The sequence below is a fragment of the Pleurodeles waltl genome, chromosome 3_1, assembly GCF_031143425.1.
Source record: "Pleurodeles waltl isolate 20211129_DDA chromosome 3_1, aPleWal1.hap1.20221129, whole genome shotgun sequence".
NCBI lineage: Eukaryota > Metazoa > Chordata > Amphibia > Caudata > Salamandridae > Pleurodeles > Pleurodeles waltl.
The window spans coordinates 1,408,247,085-1,408,265,590 of record NC_090440.1 but is presented as its reverse complement, the minus strand read 5'-3'; positions in this window follow the sequence as shown (position 1 = coordinate 1,408,265,590).

The following is an 18,506-nucleotide window of genomic DNA, read 5'->3' as shown; positions in this document are numbered from 1 at the left end:
AAGACCTGTTAGTGGCTCAGGGCTCACTCAGGTTTGTTCCAGGTGAAGGTTCAAGATGTTGGGAGCCTGTTATGTCCCTGTGGCTCTGAAAAGAAGGCCAGCAAAGTAACCCTTGGATTTACTTCTGGTAGTCATGAGTGGAGATGTAAAAGCAGGGCTGAACTACAGGGCTGGTCTCTGAGGGCCCCAGGTGTTAGGTACCCTTTTTCAACTCCCCCTCCCACCAGTTCAGGGGTGGTAGACTAAGAATGGTCACTCAGCCCAGGGTCTTTACCCTGAGGCTGAACAGGAATCAGGGGTGATTCCTTCCTACCCCTGCCCCTTCATCTTGTCCTCTGTACCCTCAGCTGTGCAGTGGTACCCCCAAAAAACAGAACTGGTAAGAAACCTGTGGCAGTCACCCCACCCAGTTTTCCTGAGTCACTGGAGCTCCCACCAGTTCATGGTCTTTTGGTACATACCAGGTTCCCTTGCTTGTTCTCCCTCTGGGAGTGGCCCAAGCTCTGAGGTTAGAAATGAGGCATCCTGGTTCTTCCCCCAACATAATCTCCCCTCCTACCATTGGAAAGGAAATGGGATCCCTATTCCTCCACATTAACCTAGGACCTGTCTAGGTCAGTGTGTACCCCCCGATCAGTTCAGGAGGAACCTGAACCACTCTCCTCAAGATCACCTCATTTATGCCCTCCCAGACACTCTGGCCCTAACTCAGAGGTCTGCCTCCTTTGCAAACTCCCTGGGATCAGTGAGCTTTCAGATAACCAGTTTTTGGCATAGCTCTGGAAAACAGTCACTGAACATGTGCTCTCTGGAAATCAAATGGTACAGCTCCTCAAATGTTTTCAGCTTAATACCCTTGAGCCAACCGTCCCGTGCCTTGTAAAAATAGTCAACAAAATTCCGTCAATGTTGGTTAAACAGTTTCTGACTGTCCCTGAACCTCAACCTGTACTTTTCTGGGGGGACTCATTCTTTCTTGACAATGGCTTCCTTCATGGGAGGATCCTTCATCCTGTCTTCCTTCTATAAGGCAAGTAGGTCATCTCTCCTATCCCTTGGTTTATGTCTCCAGAGGCCATCTCCCCAATCCTCCTCAGGGACCCTGTGCATCTCTAGAGCTACTCCTTATGCTTCAAGCCACTTTTCTATGTCATCCCACACCTCAAAGTTAGGCAACTGGTCCTTGGGTATGTGAACACCTTGCTCTCCTGTAGAGTATGGTGTGTCGCTGCCACCATTTTTGCTGAAATCTGAAAGCTGTACAAACTTCAAGTACACCTCCTTGTGACTCAATTCATTAGCCAACAGTTTTTTTCCCTCCAGAGCCAATTGTTTCTCCTTCAGAGCTAGGGCTGTCTCCGCTTTTGCCCTTGCTGCTTGTGCGGCCAGTTACAGTTGGGCCAGCTTCAGCTGGAACTCCCCTTCTGCTTTTCTATCCCCCTGGTCCTTAGGGGCCAGTGCCATAGAAAACACACACTGCTACCTGTGCTGGGCCCATTAAGGGACCTCACTCCTGTGGGTTTCCCACTCTCATATGGTCCTAAGGGCCAAGGAAAAAAATAAGCTCCTCTCTCTCCAGCCCTAGAGCTTCAGCAAAGCATTCCTCTTCAGCCTCTATTTCTTCCTCCTCCGTATACAGGACATCCTCCTCATCATCGTGTGCTGCAACTTGCATTCTGCAGACTTTCTCCCAGCCTATAAGAGCTATCTAGTACTCCTACTTTGCGTAGTCCTTAAGGAGTATTATTCTCCTATCCTTGCACTACTTTGCCGACTTAACCATGCTGTAGCTCTAAATGCATTGATATACAACTCCATCTTGCCAGGCAAGAGTCACGGGTACCAAAAAATATGAGGCAGGAATAAACTTTGGAAAAAGGAAAAATAGGGCCAATAAAAGTCAATTTAAAAAGAGGTCACTCTGTTACCAAATTAATTATCTGTGATTTTTGTGTAACACAAATCACTGTATGGTACTGCACAAACACAAGTCCTGATCCACACCAATGAACACCAATGTGAGAAATTAGGTTGTTGGTTGACTGGGGTGTGAGCCCTGACCAAGCAGAACCACAATTCCTTGCAGGGTGAGCCTCAAAATTCCACCCAATTAACCTGTGCTTAACCCTGGGTAGCTTGGAACAAAGAGCAGTCAGGCTTAACTTAGAGACAATGTGTAAAGTATTTATGCAGCACACAAACAATAATATGGTGATAACACAGCACAAAAAAAATCTCAAACCAATTTAGACAAATAGAATAAATGTCAATACATTATTTGACACCAAAATGACAAAAATCCAATCAGTAGAATCGGAGTTAGAAATTTTTATCGTTTAAGGTTCAAAATAGAACTTAAAAGATAAAAGCATTAACCACGGACAACTGCTCAGCGTGAGCACCGAAACCAAGGGGCCAGGAGGGTATGGAGACCACTTAGGGATTCAGTACTCACTCAGGCTGGGTCCAGGTATGGGTTCAAGATGGTGGAAGCCTATTTTATCCCTGTGGCACCGAACAGGAGGCCAGCCAAGTAACCATTGGAGCCACTTCTAGCAGTCCAGGGTGCAGGTGTAGAAGCAGAGCTCAAACGCTGGGCTCGCCTCTGAGGGTTTAAATCATATTGTAGGCAGCAAATCTGGGACAGCAGAAGTCTGACAGAGTGTACAGAAGGTCACAGCAGTAGGCAGTCCTCTTAGAGTCCTTCCACAGCTCTAGTAGTGAACTGAAGAGTCATTCTGAAGGCCCTATTGTCAGACCCCTGTGCCCTTCTCTTAGAAGGTGGGGAAAGTTTCTGGAAAGGGTCTATGAAGATCTTGGAATTACCTGATTCTCCTGTTCTGGCTCCAAGCTGGCTACCGTGACAATATAGGGTCTTTAGGTCTATTGTGAGGAGACAGGACATAGCTTATTAAGGTGCAAGTGGGGCTGTGCTCAATTCAGCCACCTCGCTCTCATTAAGCCAGTTAATCGCCCATTGAGGTACACCTAAGAACACTACTGTGTGACTGTCTAGGAGGAATTCACAAAGTCTTACTGTCAGCTGCACCCAGGCATGTAACCCAAGACCACACTGCAGGAACAAGGCGCTAAGTGTAGGACAATGCCAACTTTCTAAAAGTGGCATTTTCAAAATTGTAATGAAAAATCCAACTTTACCATTAAATAGGGTTTATCATTACAATTCCATAGGTACCAAAGGTGAGATATATTCCTCATCTTAATTGGGAATTATAGCTTATTGAATGTAATAAGGAATCCCCAATAGTATCTTCTGGTAGTGGTAGGCCTCACAGTAGTAAATAAAAAACACATTTGGGAGCTTTTCACTACCAGGACATGTAAATCTTAAAAGTGCATGTCCTACTTTTTAATTACACAGCATCCTGCCCTAATGGATACATAGAGCCTACCTTAGGGGTGACTTATATGTAATAAAAGGGGAGTTTAAGGATTGGAAAGGGGGTTTAAATCCCAAGTCTACATGGTAGTGGAAGACTGCATTCAGGATGCAATGGCAGCGTGGGGCATGTTTTAAAGGGCTACTTAAGCGGGTGGCACAATAAATGCTGTAAGCCCACTTGTAGCATTTAATGTACAAGCTCTGGGTATAGGTCAACCACTCTACAAATGACGTACAGGTAAAATAATATGCCAATTAGGTATATGCCACTTGCACCATGTTTTAGGTAGGAAGAAAAATACCTTAACACTGGTTAGCAGTGGTAAGGTGCACAGAGTTCTACGGCCAACACAAATGAATTCATCATCAAGCGAAGGGTTCTCCTAATTGGATTTTTATTGTTTTGGTGTCAAATACTTTATTAAATTTTACTTTATTGTTCTAAATTGATGTGAGATTTTTCTTGTGTTATGTTTTCACATTATTACTGTTTGAAGTACTGCATAAATTCTTTACACATTGGCTCTAAATTAAGCCTGACTGAATTATACCCAGCTACCAGTGGATTAAAGGCAGGTTACTCTGGGGCTTGCTTGTGACTTTACCCTTACTGCAACTGCAGTTGCCTCTTGAGTAGGGTTTCTCCCCCCTCAACCAGTAACCCAATTTCTCACAGACCCCTTTTTAGTAATCTTAGAACCTGTGCTTTGGACTTTGCATGCAGCTCCTTGATGCAAGTTCATAGCTCATTATGCTACATTAGGAATACAATTCAATGACTGCAAGCAACAAAATAATTACTGTGTCAAAAGTGGAACCCATTTACCCATCTCCATAAAATGCAAATCTGTGATCTGAATGTGACACAATGTGCTTTGCAGCAGACAGATTAAGGGGCTAATTGCGATCTTGGTGAATAGGATACTCTGTTACAAATGTGATGGATAGCCCGTTCACCATAAATGAGAAGTTCCATAGGATATAATAGAACTCGTAATACGGCGGATGGGATATCTGTCAAGTTTGTGATGGAGTATCCCATTCGCTAAAATCAAAATCAGGCCCTAATATTCTATGCTACTTTGCTGTGGCTGGAAAAACACATATCTCTTGAAGTGCATTATTCACCAGATCTGTTCGTTCCTACTATTATAATGCCATGAAAATTGCTGGACACAACAAAGATCTCTGCAAGAGGTGCCTTAACCTTTTAAGAAATTTTAAAATGTGGGCTTTTTGTGATCAATAGTGTAGGGCAGAGTAGATTTACTGTCATGATTGTCTTGGTTGGCAATTCCTTTCTAGCAGTTTTTGCACAATACATGTCTAAGGTGACTCTCAGACTCTGCTTTTCATAACTCTATTCCTTGTGACTCCACCCCCATTTCGCTGCTACATCATGAGTCATAACCCTCTCTGGGGACCCAGACAGGGCTTGGTGCATGGGACCTGCCCCTTTACAGGTATCTTCTTGTATTTGCAGGCTGATGGTGCTAGTGCAGGAGGCATGGTAGCACTAGGGTTGCCACCTGGCTGGTTTTATACCGACACCACCTGTATTTTAATGTTGTGGTCAGTACAAAAATAAACAAAATCAACAAAAGTCAGTATTTATTTGCTCTTAGCTGTGCACACAGACCCTGTACCAAGGCTGGGATAATCCAGACTATGGGGGTCATTATGAACACGGCGGGAATCCCCGCCGTGTTCATGCTGGCAGTCTTATCACAGCCTGCCAGCCTCCTTGAGATCCTGCCGGTAGAATAATAGACATTCTGCTGGGCCGGGACATTGCTGACGTCTCCAGGTGGAGCCGTCGTCAATGCAGCAGCACCCGTCGCGCAGGTCACTGTCCTGCGTGATGGGGCACTGCACAGGGGACCCCAGAGCACTCCTTCTGCCAGCCTTTTTGCTGATTGCAGTGCTGCCCTGTCAGATGAAGAATTCTGCCATCGGCAGGCTGCCTGTCAACAGTAGCCTGGCAGTGGTGGAAGGCCACCTGTGGCGGTCCCCACTGCTTTCGTTATGTGGCGGTCGATAACGCCAAGTATATAATGAGGGCCAATGTTTAAAACTGCCATCCCAGGCTTGGCACACAACTGGCTAAGGCTCCTAATGTTTAAATAAAGGGTACATAACTGTGGGTGGAACTCACTGAGTTTTACTCTGTGGAATTCCACAGAGTTACATAAAACGTCTGGGGGATTACAAGGAGTTCCACCCACCCCTACTTTAATCAGGGCCTCACTGGTTTTGCAGCATTTTCGCTAATTTGGTATTGCCTGTGTTACATATTTCATGACGTCCAACTGCATTTCCTGCCACTCATGACCATGGTGAGAGGTAGTGTTGTTTTACTATGCACTTGCCATACACAGGACTGGCACTGTGCATCCCCAGCTCATCTCACAAAACTGACAACAGTACGCTCAACTGCTAATCCGTGGAGACTCCTGCTGAGTGACAAGCTCCTTACACATCTGTTCCCACTCGTGGTCAATCTTATCTTCAACCATGCTGATCTTGTTCACCTGTGCGTACTTACTGCCTAAAAACAGCCACTGAGCTGCCATGTCCAGCCCTGTCTCCATCCAACATCCATTGACCTGTACCAATGCCAGTCAATCGCTGGGCCGGACTCGGAGGTTTCGAGAGACTGATTGGAAAAACTGGTATGGTAACATCTAGCTCCCAGTACAGGAAAGCCCCTTAGGTGTCCCTTGGAAAGACACACATCACGTGACGAGAACATAAGTGCTGCTCTGAGCTTGTTATCGCAGGTGAAGTTTGATGCATACACTGCTCCTGGAGCTCAGCCCGTGGCTGATAGGCCACTTTGAGACAGGTAGGGATCTAGTTGTGGACAGAAGAGGGACAGAGCAGTGCCTTCACAGAAGGGGCGGGGTGACATATTTTGAGTATGGGATTTATAATGGAATGTGGACTGTTTTTTGGGGTGGGCTCTTGTAACCTCTGCCACAAAGTGGCATAGAGAGTTTTTGCCAAACTCCAGGCTCCAAGTGGAGTGCAGTGTGGAAAACCTCCACAAACTCTGCCGGCGGAGCGGAGTTTAACGCCCAACCCTGTGTACACTCAGACTCTCATGTTTAAGCTGTGTGCTCCAGATATAGAGCACTATGTATAATCTTGTCCCTTTCTACAGCTTGCATCCTCCAATTGCTTGCTATTTCAGAAGAACTTCTCCCACTATCCTCCCATTACCTAATCTCTGCCAGCCTATCTATCCCACCAGCCATTCACCTGAATCCACAGAGCCCCCACTAATGCTCACCCCTAACTATTAATAACATAACAAGTAAGTAGAGTAAATGCATGCAATTTTTCTTTCTTGAGAGTACACAACTACTGGCAATAATCACCAGATTTACTATTAACCTTGCCGTAAAGCACTTTAACACCTTGTCAGGTGCAGTAAGTGCTATATAAATCAAATCACAATTAATTCAAACAGAAAACATAAATAGAAAACACTTTTAAATGTGTTCTAGAGCTGCATGAATGTCTAATAAGTGAAGTAAACAAAGGCAGAAAAGTGATATTACAAATGAATACATAAAAGTTTATTTAAAGTCCTAATTAGTATCATGTCCGAGCCTTTGCAGACTATTAAAACAACAACAATGGCCACTATTATTCCCTTGGAAAGGTGGCAACCATAGGTGGGACAGAGAAAGCTGATGCTGGAGACCCGACCCCTTGCAGTCTCCACCATGACGGCACAGACAAAACTGGTGAGTGAAGCCTGAAACTTAAGTCACCTCACTGTGGTCGCACACGGAAAGCTGGTGACGATTGCCGGACCCCTCTGCCCTCCCCGCACAGACTTACGGAGAATGAGGCTTCAGTTGACGTAGCATGCCCGAGAGCTGTACCCGCCCTCAGACGGTTTAACGTCTCATCAGATTGTGAGACTGATAAATGAAAATATTCTTGGCACAGACATTAAAGGATAATGTGTGTTTTTTCCTCAGCAGATGTTCTGCAGGTGGGCGCTCCCTGGATGCAGCGAGCTGTGTGTATAAGAGCAGGCAAAGTCTGGGGCTCAGGGATATTCAAACAGCGAACTGGAGGCATTAAGTGCAGCTCAGACCTGCTTTTACTGAAAGAACCCGTGCGCCATCTCTGCAGGTCTCTTGATGCTCCCTACCCAGAATACTTTGTAGCCACATTGTGTTAGGGTAGGTCTTTTGGAAAAGCTCCTACATGTCCTGTACAAAGTATTGCAGCAAAACCTTCAGCATAGTAGAATACCTGCAATTCCGATCACACTATTTATTAAAGTAAGCCACGTCTGAGCAAAAAGGCAAAAGAACTCGCACTTTTTTCTAAAGAAGAAAAGTCTGTCACTGAAGAAAACCTAGGAAAGAAGCTGTTTTTTTGCCCTAAGTACCTGTGAGGATTACGCCCTCTTTCAAGGCCCAAAAAATGTCGCAACCGAACGTTTTTTAATCATCAAATTTGATTAGTTTATGCACTTTCTTGTATTGTGATGTTCAGAACGTGCTGCATTGTAAAATATCAAGAATCATGCTGGCTTATAAAGCATCAGATGATGGCCATATAATATACTTCCAAAAGCATTTTGGCCCGAGTTATTAAACGGTGAATCTGAAGGATGAAAGGTTATGCCAAACTCCTCTTGACTGAAAAAAAACCCAGAAACTCTTCAAATTATGATTACTATAAGAAACTTCTGGAGTTTATCAATACCATACTTATATTTCTGCTATTCTGCCGCAAGGTTCAAGAGGGAAAAAGTCATAATCTCAGGCAACAAAACATTGTCAAGCAATTCTGATGAAGGGCAAACTCTCACTATGGGTACAGGAACTGGACTGGGAGGCATGCTCTATTATGTAGAATGGTTGTACCCCAAAACTATCCGGAAGTAGTCTAGGTCTCTGGTCACGCACATCACAGTTTGCGCTATAGTAGTGTCTGGGGACCAAAGACAGTAAGTAGAAAAAAACAAGACAAAAAAAAATACAAAAGATGAGGCTGCCAACACATACAGATTTTAACTTCCATGCTTCTAATTTTGAGGCACTGGACGACTTCACTTTAAGGCAATGAAGCAATCTTTTTACTTACTCCTTAATACACTTGGGATCCAACCACATGTCACTAACTACCCTCACCACACCTCAATTTCCAAGACAAAACCACAATATCATCCTATCAGCATCACATTACATCCACAATGGGGACCAATACTCATGCAATGGACAAACCATTTAACTATATCTTTCCCCATGCACACACCATTCTACTATATCACGGGCAATGAAACAAAGACAAAATCACAATCTGCTTCTTCAAAGACCTACCTATGAATTACCTACAAGAATATCTCTGCAAACCTTAAAAAAACATCCAGATCACATCAGAGTCAATACTACGTACAGTGACTATGGGGCACAGTAGGCATGTGGCCCCATTTTCTTGTGCTCCAAGGGCACTGGAGTGCTACAGAATGGGCCCCAGACACTTGTGCAGCCTCTTCTATAATATATATAACACAGGCATTTGTGTATCCTAAAGGGGTGATCCCTAATCTGCATTGGTGCTTGCTCCACCGCAAATGAGTAAAACACTTTGGCCCAGATTTATGAGGGCCTAGCACCATTCCAATGCCAAATTAGCATAATTTTTTTTACGCTAATGTGGCTTTGGAAGGTCCAAAACACCACGCCATATTTACAAAGTGGTGCAATGCTTGCATTGCGCCACTTTGTAACCCCTTGCGCCCCATTTTGCCTGTGACAGGCATACTGTATGCAAGGGGGGGCGTTCTGGCGCTAGGGGAGGCCAAAGAAATAGCACAAAGAAATCTAGGAGATGTCTTTGCGTCATTGTTATAGGCATTTTTAACACCTGCTAAAAGCAGGCATTAAAAAGAGGCTCCCGTTGTTTTCAATGGGCCTCTGGGTGCTTTGCAGGATTAGCATCAACATTTTTGACACTAATCCTGTAAAGCACTGGACTAGCATAAAAAATTATGATGCTAGTCCCCCTGACTACCGCCATGGTGCTCCGCATTTCAAACATGGTGCGCACATGGTGGTGTTAGGGGGCGCTAAGGGGCCTCTGCACTCGTTTCATAATATGAATGCAGCAAAACGTCTGTTTGAAGGTGCACTTCAGGCAGCCCCTTGGGCACCCAAGACACCCCACTGCAGGCAAGTGTGGACACTTTCTACACCTGCCTGCAGGGGGATCTCCGTCCCTCTTTTGAAGTGCAGATGGATGCTTCAAGCAGCTGTTCCGTCTTTCACTAATGCCATACCCACATGGCTAGCATGAGTTCAGGTCTGGCTTGTGGGGAGCACCTTAATTGTAATAGTGTACAGTGTCTTGGGCTGTGCAAGACACCTTGTTAAAGGTGTGCAGCAGCACAGACCGGAGCAGCATGCTCTTATCATAGTAAGGCTCCAAAAGTCAACGCACTCCTCAACACCTTCAATACAACACTGAAAAAACAGGTAGAATTGAATGCATCACTAAAAAAATCATAATTTAACCACTTGGCTGATGGTGCTTTCTAGTGCTGAACCCTTTGTTGATGTTTAGAGTAGTTTGTTTATAAAACGTCACAAATATTTTCCTCAAAGGCTATCCAGGCTAAATTTACAACCTTTTTTCCAAACATGCTGGAGGTTCTAAAGATTCCAAAGACGTGTAGATTATCCTAGCAAAAACTGTAAAAATAACCAAAATTTAGCTAATTTTGTGGTATACTTGGGAAAAGTTGGAATAAATTATGTGAAAGAAAGCAAGAGATGTTTTCTTTTCTGAAAATGGAATCAACAACAGCTTTGCTGTATTGGGCTCATAATTTTCCCAGCTTTCAGGAATACACAAAGTTGTATAAAAAGTATTTTTCATTTTTTACCATAGTTTTTGCATTTTAAGAGAGTAAGAAATGGGGTCTTTTGTTGGCAGTCAGGTTACCCGCCATCCAAGCAAGGACCCTCACTCAAGTCAGGGTACGTCACACACAATCCACATTATCCTGTTCCCACCCTCTGGTAGCCTGGCACTGAACAGTTAGGCTTAACTTAGAAGGCAATGTGTAAAGTATTTGTGCAATAAATCATACAATAACACAGTATAACACCTCAAAAATACATCATGCAGGTTTAGAAAAATATAAAACATTTATGTGAGTAGATTTAGGTTAAAATGATCAAGATTTGATCAATACAAGTTGAAATAAGACATTTGTAATGATAAATAGAGTCTTTAGTTCTAAAGAAGCAATAATTGTCTCTTGCAAGCACAAAGTTTCTGGTTTGCGTCTAAATTATCCGCACAGGAACGCAGAGGAGGAGATGCGTGGAAAACAGGGAGGTGTGCGTCAGTTTCTCCAGGGGCACACAGACGATGTGTAAATGCTTTTCCATGTAGCAAGGGTTTTGCATTGATTTCCGGCACGCAGGCTTGGATCCTCTTCGGGTTGCAGGGTATTTGGATGCCCTGGAGACAATGCGGAGAAATCCTGGCAGGCAGGACAAAGTCACAGGACCTACGTCGATCCAGTGGGCAAGGCGGGAAAATTTCTGTTGCACAGCAGGCGCTGCGCCGATTACTTTTGCAGGAAGTCGGGCTGTGTCGTTCTGGCTCGGTGATGCGTCGATCCAGTGGGCTGTGCGTCGAAGTGCCAGTCGCAATACTGGTGCTGCATCGATCTCCACTCGGGAAGCCAGGCGCCATCGTTCCATTTCGGTGATGTCAGGGCTTTTTCCCCACTAAGGAGGCTGTCCGTCATTTCTTGCAGGCTGTGAGTCGATTTTTCGCTGCACAGTGAGTTCTCTGCAGAGATTAAGGCGGTCATTCTGACCCTGGCGGTCAAAGACCGCCAGGGCGGAGGACCGCGGGAGCACCGCCGACAGGCCGGCGGTGCTCCAATGGGGATTCCGACCGCGGCGGTAAAGCCGCGGTCGGACCGGCAACACTGGCGGGCTCCCGCCAGTGTACCGCCGCCCCATTGAATCCTCCAAGGTGGCGCAGCTTGCTGCGCCGCCGAGGGGATTCCGACCCCCCCTACCGCCATCCAGATCCCGGCGGTCCGACCGCCGGGATCCGGATGGCGGTAGGGGGGGTCGCGGGGCCCCTGGGGGCCCCTGCAGTGCCCATGCCACTGGCATGGGCATTGCAGGGGCCCCCATAAGAGGGCCCCTAAATGTATTTCACTGTCTGCTGCGCAGACAGTGAAATACGCGACGGGTGCAACTGCACCCGTCGCACAGCTTCCACTCCGCCGGCTCGATTCCGAGCCGGCTTCATCGTGGAAGCCTCTTTCCCGCTGGGCTGGCGGGCGGCCTGAAGGCGACCGCCCGCCAGCCCAGCGGGAAAGTCAGAATTACCGCCGCGGTCTTTCGACCGCGGAACGGTAACCTGACGGCGGGACTTTGGCGGGCGGCCTCCGCCGCCCGCCAAGGTCAGAATGAGGGCCTAAGTCTTTTTGGTCCTGAGACTTCAAGGAAAAGGAGGCAAGCTCAATCCAAGCCCTTGGAGAGCACTTCTCAGCAGAGCCAGAAGGCAGCAAGGCAGCAGGGCAACAGCAAGGCAGCAGTCCTTTACAGCAAAGCAGTTAGGTGGGTCCATTGGGCAGCCAGGCAGCTTCTCTTAGCACGTTGCAGGTTCTGGTTCAGAGTTTCTTTACCAGGAGGTATCTTGTCAAAATGTGTCTGAGTTGGTAGGGTCAGGGACCCAGTTTATGTACCCAAATGTGCTTTTGAAGTGGGGGAAACTTCAAAGAGTGGCTTAGAAGTGCACAAGGTCCACTTTCAGTACAATCCTGTCTGCCAAGGTCCCAGTAGGGGGTTTGGCAGTCCATTGTGAGAAGGAAGGCCACTCTCCTTTGAATTGTAAGTGTCAGGCCCTCCACCTTTCCGACCCAGGAAGACCCATTCAGTATGCAGATGTGTGCAGGTGTGACTGAACATCCTGTGTTTATGGTTGTCTGTGTGCAATGCACAAGGGAGCTGTCAACCAGCCCAGCCAAGACGTGGGTTGTAAGGCACCGAAGGTTTTAAGTGAAGAGAAATGCTCACTTTCTAAAAGTGGCATTTCTAAAATAGTAATATAAAATCCAACTTCACCAGTCATCATGATTTTTATTACCGTTCTGGCCATACTAAATATGACCTATTTACCCCTTTGTAATCAGAATCTACCACTCAAACAGTTTATGAAGGTAGCCCTAGTGTTAGCCTAGAAAAGGAGCAGTCCTCACAGCAGTGTAAAATGAATTTAGGAGTTTTACATTACCCGGACAGACAGAATACATATGTTCATGTCCTGCCTTTTACTTACATAGCACCCTGCCCTATAGGTTACCTATGGCGTACCTTAGGGGTGACTTATATGTAGAAAAAGGGGAGTTTAAGGCTTGGCAAGTACTTTTAAATGCCAAGTCGAATTGGCAGTGAAACTGCACACACAGACCTTGCAATGGCACACCTGAGACATGGTTAAGGGGATACTTATGTGGGTGGCACAATCAGTGCTGCAGCCCACTAGTAGCATTTAATCTACAGGCTATGGGCACGTGTAGTGCACTCTACTAGGGACTTATAAGTAAATTCAATAAGCCAATTGGGTATGAGACAATGTTATAGTGTTTTAAGGGAGAGAGCATATGCACTTTAGCACTGGTTGGCAGTGGTAAAGTGCGCAGAGTCCTAAAATCAGCAAAAACAGTGTCAAAAAGTGGAGGAAGGCAGGCAAAAAGTTGAGGGTGACCACCCTAAGGCTGTTAGGTCTAACAAAGATGCTGTCCATTGTTCCTATTTTTTGTGGTTTCAACCTATTTGCTGTTTGTGTTGGAACAAGGTGTGAAACCCATGAATGATCCTAGAAAGCAATACATTTCTCAAAAGTCAAAAAAAGTCTGAATTCATCAAGGGGTAACTTGTGCAGCTCCCTCAGTGTGTCCCACAGAAACTAATCATTGAAATCTACAAATAATGGAAATAGGTAGCACACAAAGATCACAGCAAAAATATTGTTGGTACTAAATGCTAAATTTATATACTTACAGTATGAACTACAAAAATATCATCTACGAAATTTGTAGTACTAAATATTGGGATTATGTAGGGGTAAGGTTCAGGCGACAGCAAGGAATCAAAGTCTGCTCAGTTGCATTTAGTTATTTTATTCAGGGGTTTTAGAGTCTTAGGTTACAGGTTATTGTGGTCTGAATCTTTCTCTTCTCTTTTCTTCCAGGACCCAAAAGTCTGGAAAATGGCTCCTGACAGTCCCTCAGAGAGAAAGAAACAGATGCAGGTAAGTTATCTCTGTTTCTTCTGTTTGGGATACCACAACCTTCACCATTTATATAGTGACTGTTGAGGACTTTCCTGCAGTCCATCAAGGGAGGCTTTAGGATTCTAGGGAATTAGTCATGAGCCATCAAGAAAGGCTACCTAGGTCAATCGAAGGTGATTTGATCCCCACAGCATCTCTACCACCAAGTGCCCAAACGTGCAGCAAAGGAAAGAAAGGTTGAACATCACTTCACGTTCTATTTCACAGTGACATGTTAGTCCCTCTGCAATCACATCCACCAATTTTCCGCAACCCTGAACACGATTACACACATGTGAAAGCCACACTCCTTCAGAAGCACGGCTGGGACGGTGAGCCTGCCGGCGGGGATCCTTCACTGCTTCTACCACAAGGCTTCCACATAGCTGGTGGTCTCCTCCCGCTCCATCTCCTGCCCGAACTGACTCATCTTACTTGGCAATTCTGGCTGTGTCTGCCATCCCTGTAGCCTGGGTTCCCAGTCCTCTGAGTTTTCGGAATCATCCATCTTTGGCATGACGTGCCTCTGCAACGCCTCCTCCTGTCTTGATGACGCATCCCCTTGGTTTCCCGACGTCTCTTGGTGTTGGCTCAGGATCCTGAACCATGCCTTCAGTCCTTCCTCCTCAGTTTCCAGAATATCTATATATGTATATATATGTATATATATACATATAAATATATATATATATATATACACACAAGTAAAAGTACTTAAAAATATAATACCTAAATAAATGAAGGCATTATATGTTAAGAGTGAATGGTCATTGGAAACACAAATTCAGGGTTTACTGTACTACTACCCAAGGAACTGGTTAGATCGGTCCGCCATAGGGTGGTTTTCCCCCAAACCTTTTTGCCTTAAGCCTTCATTTTTTGATGATCTCGTATTTGTTCGCACTATACCACTGCTACCAGTGCTAAATTGTTTGTGCTCACTCCTTCAAAAATGGTAAAAATAGCTTACACCCAATTGATACATTTAATTTACTTGTAAGTCCCTAATAAAGTTGTACTACATGTAAACGTTTTGTGAAGCCTAAAACTTTTTAGTACATATACATCACCCCTAATGTAGCATAGGTCCTAAACAGCCCATAGAGTGGGATGCATTGCACTTAAAAAAGGCCTATCTCTCTCATAGGATAACACTGGGTTACCATATTATATTTGATAATTGATAACTTTTATATGGTGCATGTATAAATGTCATGTTTGGTATCTAGGGAATTGTAATTCAAAATCCTCTTTAATGGTAAAAACAGATTTTAAGTCACAATTCTTATAAATGGCACTTTTACAATGTTGGTGTTTTCTTGTCCTAACCATTTGGTGCTGTTAGCCTGTTGTCTGAGTCACATGACTAGGTGTAGTTGGCAGTTGACATTTTAGTATTCCTCCAAGACAGCCTCACAAAAGAGAGAATGGGTGTTGGCAGGATGGACCATCCAAGAAGGATGGGGGAAGCTATGCAGAGCCTCACTTACACTTCAAAGACACTGCTTCAGATCACAAGCAAATCATTTCACAATGTTGTATTGTGCCTGCAGACAGACTAGGACATGGGCAGGGAGGCAGGGAGGCAGGGAATCCCAGACTCTTCTGTAGGGAAAAACCTACTGAAAATTCATCCACTAATAGGGGGCACCAAATATGAAAATGGGACCCTCAGACTCACCTTCAGTTCTCTTCTGGACATGTGGAATGATCTAGGAGGCCTGCCCTGCTGCACCAAGAGGACTGCACTGCTGTCTGAAGCCTGACCTTTGCTCTTTGAGGACTGCCCTGCTTCTTGACACCTGTGTTCCTGCATGAATCTCTGCTTCATGATTTTCAAAGTAAAAATATTAAGTGTGTGGAACTAAGTGGGTAATTGATTGAGGGGGTGGAAGCCCCAGGCAACAACCACAATCTTTGCAGGATGAACCTTGAAAGTCACTAAAATAACTTGTGCTTAACCCTCTGGTATTTTGACACTAAAGCAGTTGGGCTCAACGTGCAAAGTACTTTTGCAGTACAAAAACAGTAAGAACGTGAAAACAGATTACAAGGAGAAATCACACACCAATTTCGAAAAATAGAGTACATTTTAATATTCACACCAAAACAACACAATTTCAATTAGTAGAACTGTAGCTATCAATTTTTAAAGTTTAAAGTGTAAAATAGCACCTAAAAGACTATAGGGCGAGCTCCAGACATCTAGTCGCACAAGGCCTGGCCAAAGTCTCAAATTAAGGCTGACTGCGAAGAAGCACAGTTTGGATACATGAAGTTGTTTGTGCCAGTTCTACGCTTGCCATCCGACTTGAAAAAAGTTTAGAAGACATCTGTCTGGGAAGGTAAATTTAGTGGACCAAGACAACAGTCGACATTCAAGATGGAGACGTCACCATCTGGGAGCCGCTGGACGAAGTCACAGTGAAGATTTCTAGGTTCTAACTTAGTCTCTTTTTTGGAACTCAAAAATCTCCAGTAGGACATAGCCAACAAGAGCTCCACGAGTATGGATACCCCTTCTGCATGGAGCTGCTGAACAGGATTTGCGGCTGCGGCGGACATAGCGGGATCAACCATGAAGTCAGTCCAACCAGTGATGCAACCTGAACAGATCCAGTCTCCTCTCGGTTCTCAAAGCACTTTTTGGCAGAAAATATTTCAAGCCCAAAGTTTTAGATTTTTGCTGCCTGTGCACATTTACCTCCACTTCCAAGGTCCCAGGACGGGGGAGGCACCACTTGGAGGGTTGGGACTCACTAAGGCTGGGTCCAGGTTTGGGTTCAAGATATTTGGAGCCTTTTTTGTCTGTGAGGCTCTGATCAGGAGGCAACTTAACTAGCCCTTGGAGTCACTCTGGTAGTCCTCTGTCCGACAGATTGGGCAGGGCTCAAGCAGCAAGGTGGGCCTCTGAGAATTCAAGGCAGGCTTCAGGCAGCAGAGTTCCAGGTGCACCAAAGCATTCTTCTAAAATACACAGCTGGCCACAGCAGCAAGCAGTCTTCTAAAAGTCATTCCACAGGTTCAGAAAGTGAACTGAAGAGGGGGTCTGAGGGTCCTACTTTTTACCTGGTGCTTTTTTTAATTATACGTTTCTAAAGAATTTCCTTTGAGGTGCTTGGAGTTCCCTACTTCCTCTGCCTTGGCTCCAGCCTGGCTGCCTGAACAATGAAGTGGTGTGAAGTCTTTTAAGTGAAGGCAGGGCAAAGCCTGTTGATTTGCAAGTGGGGATGTGCCCATCTCTGCCACCCCATCCTGCCAGCAATGGCACATTCAGGCACACCAAACCCGCTATTGTGTGGCTGGCTGGGAGGAATAAACAGATTCAAAATGCCAACTACACCCAGTCATGTGATCCAGGAACAGTCTGAAGGTACAAAATGGCTAGGACAGTAAAAGACCAAGGGCCAGATGTATCAAAGTGTTTTACCCATTCTGTGTCTATGGGAAAATGCTTTAGTACATATTGCCCAAACGTTCTAAAAGGAGTATTTTCAAAATTGTAACTTAAAGTCTGATTTGACCTTTAAAGAGGGTTTGACATTACAATTTCTTTACACCAAACATGAAATGTCTACCTATTCCCATTAAAATGATAACACTTATTAAATGTAATAAGGCAACCCAATGTTATCCTATGGGAGAAGTAGGCCTCACAGTAGTGAAAAACAAATTTTTGATTTTTTCACTAGCAGGACGTGCAACACTTAAAAGTACATGTCTAGATTTTTTATTACAATGCCCCTTCCCTATGGGCTACTTAATCAATCAATCAGTATTTGTAAAGTGCCACTACTCACTCGTGAGGGTCTCAAGGCGCTTGGGGGGGGGGGAGGAGCCTCATCCGAAGAGCCACGTCTTAGGGCCTACCATAGGGGTCTCTTCCATGTAATAAAAGTGGCTTTAAGGCTTGGCAAGTGTGTTATTTTGCCAAGTCGAACTGCATTCAGGCTGCAATGGCAGACCTGGAACATGTTTTAAGGGGCTAATTAAGTGGGTGTCACAAAGAGCGTTGCAGGTCCACGAGTAATATTTAAATTACAGGCATTGGGTATATGGTATGTAATTTTTCTAGGCATGTATAAACAAATTAACTATGCCAATCAGGTTTAAGCCAATTTTTCCATGTTTCAAGGAGTGAGCACAAGCACTTTAGCTCTGGCTAGCAGTGGAAAGTGCACAGAGTTCTTAGGCCAGCAGACATGCATTCAGAAGAACAGGAGGTTGAAGACCAGGGGTTTGGGGGAAGACCACCTTGGGGATGACAAGTCAAAGATCAATGAGGTTTTTGTGTGAGTTTGTGAGCATGTGGCACCCTGGGTGTGAGTTATGGTTTGATGTTACTCAACCTAATTGGACATTTTCAGTAATGCTTTTCAGGTTATGAATTATAACAATGTTTTCACTTTGGCTGCAGTTTTTAGGTTATATTCCTTTTCTATTGTAGTGTATCTTTAAGAGTTCGGAAACGTATAATTACAATGTATTTTAAAAAACATGACAAAAGGCATTTTCTCTCTACATGATATGTGCTAATCTGCGTCGTTGCATGGGAAAACAGGCAATACCACATAAAGTGAAATATTGCTCTTGCATGTATTTGTGGCATGTGCTGTGTCACAAACACATCACACACACTCAGAAATAAATGCAATGAGGTGCCCTTTTCTCTGACAGAAAAGATGACATTATGCGTAAATCCCAAAAGCTCGAGGCCAGTTGAGATGTTACAGACACATGAATGATTGAAACCACCAGAGATACCTTA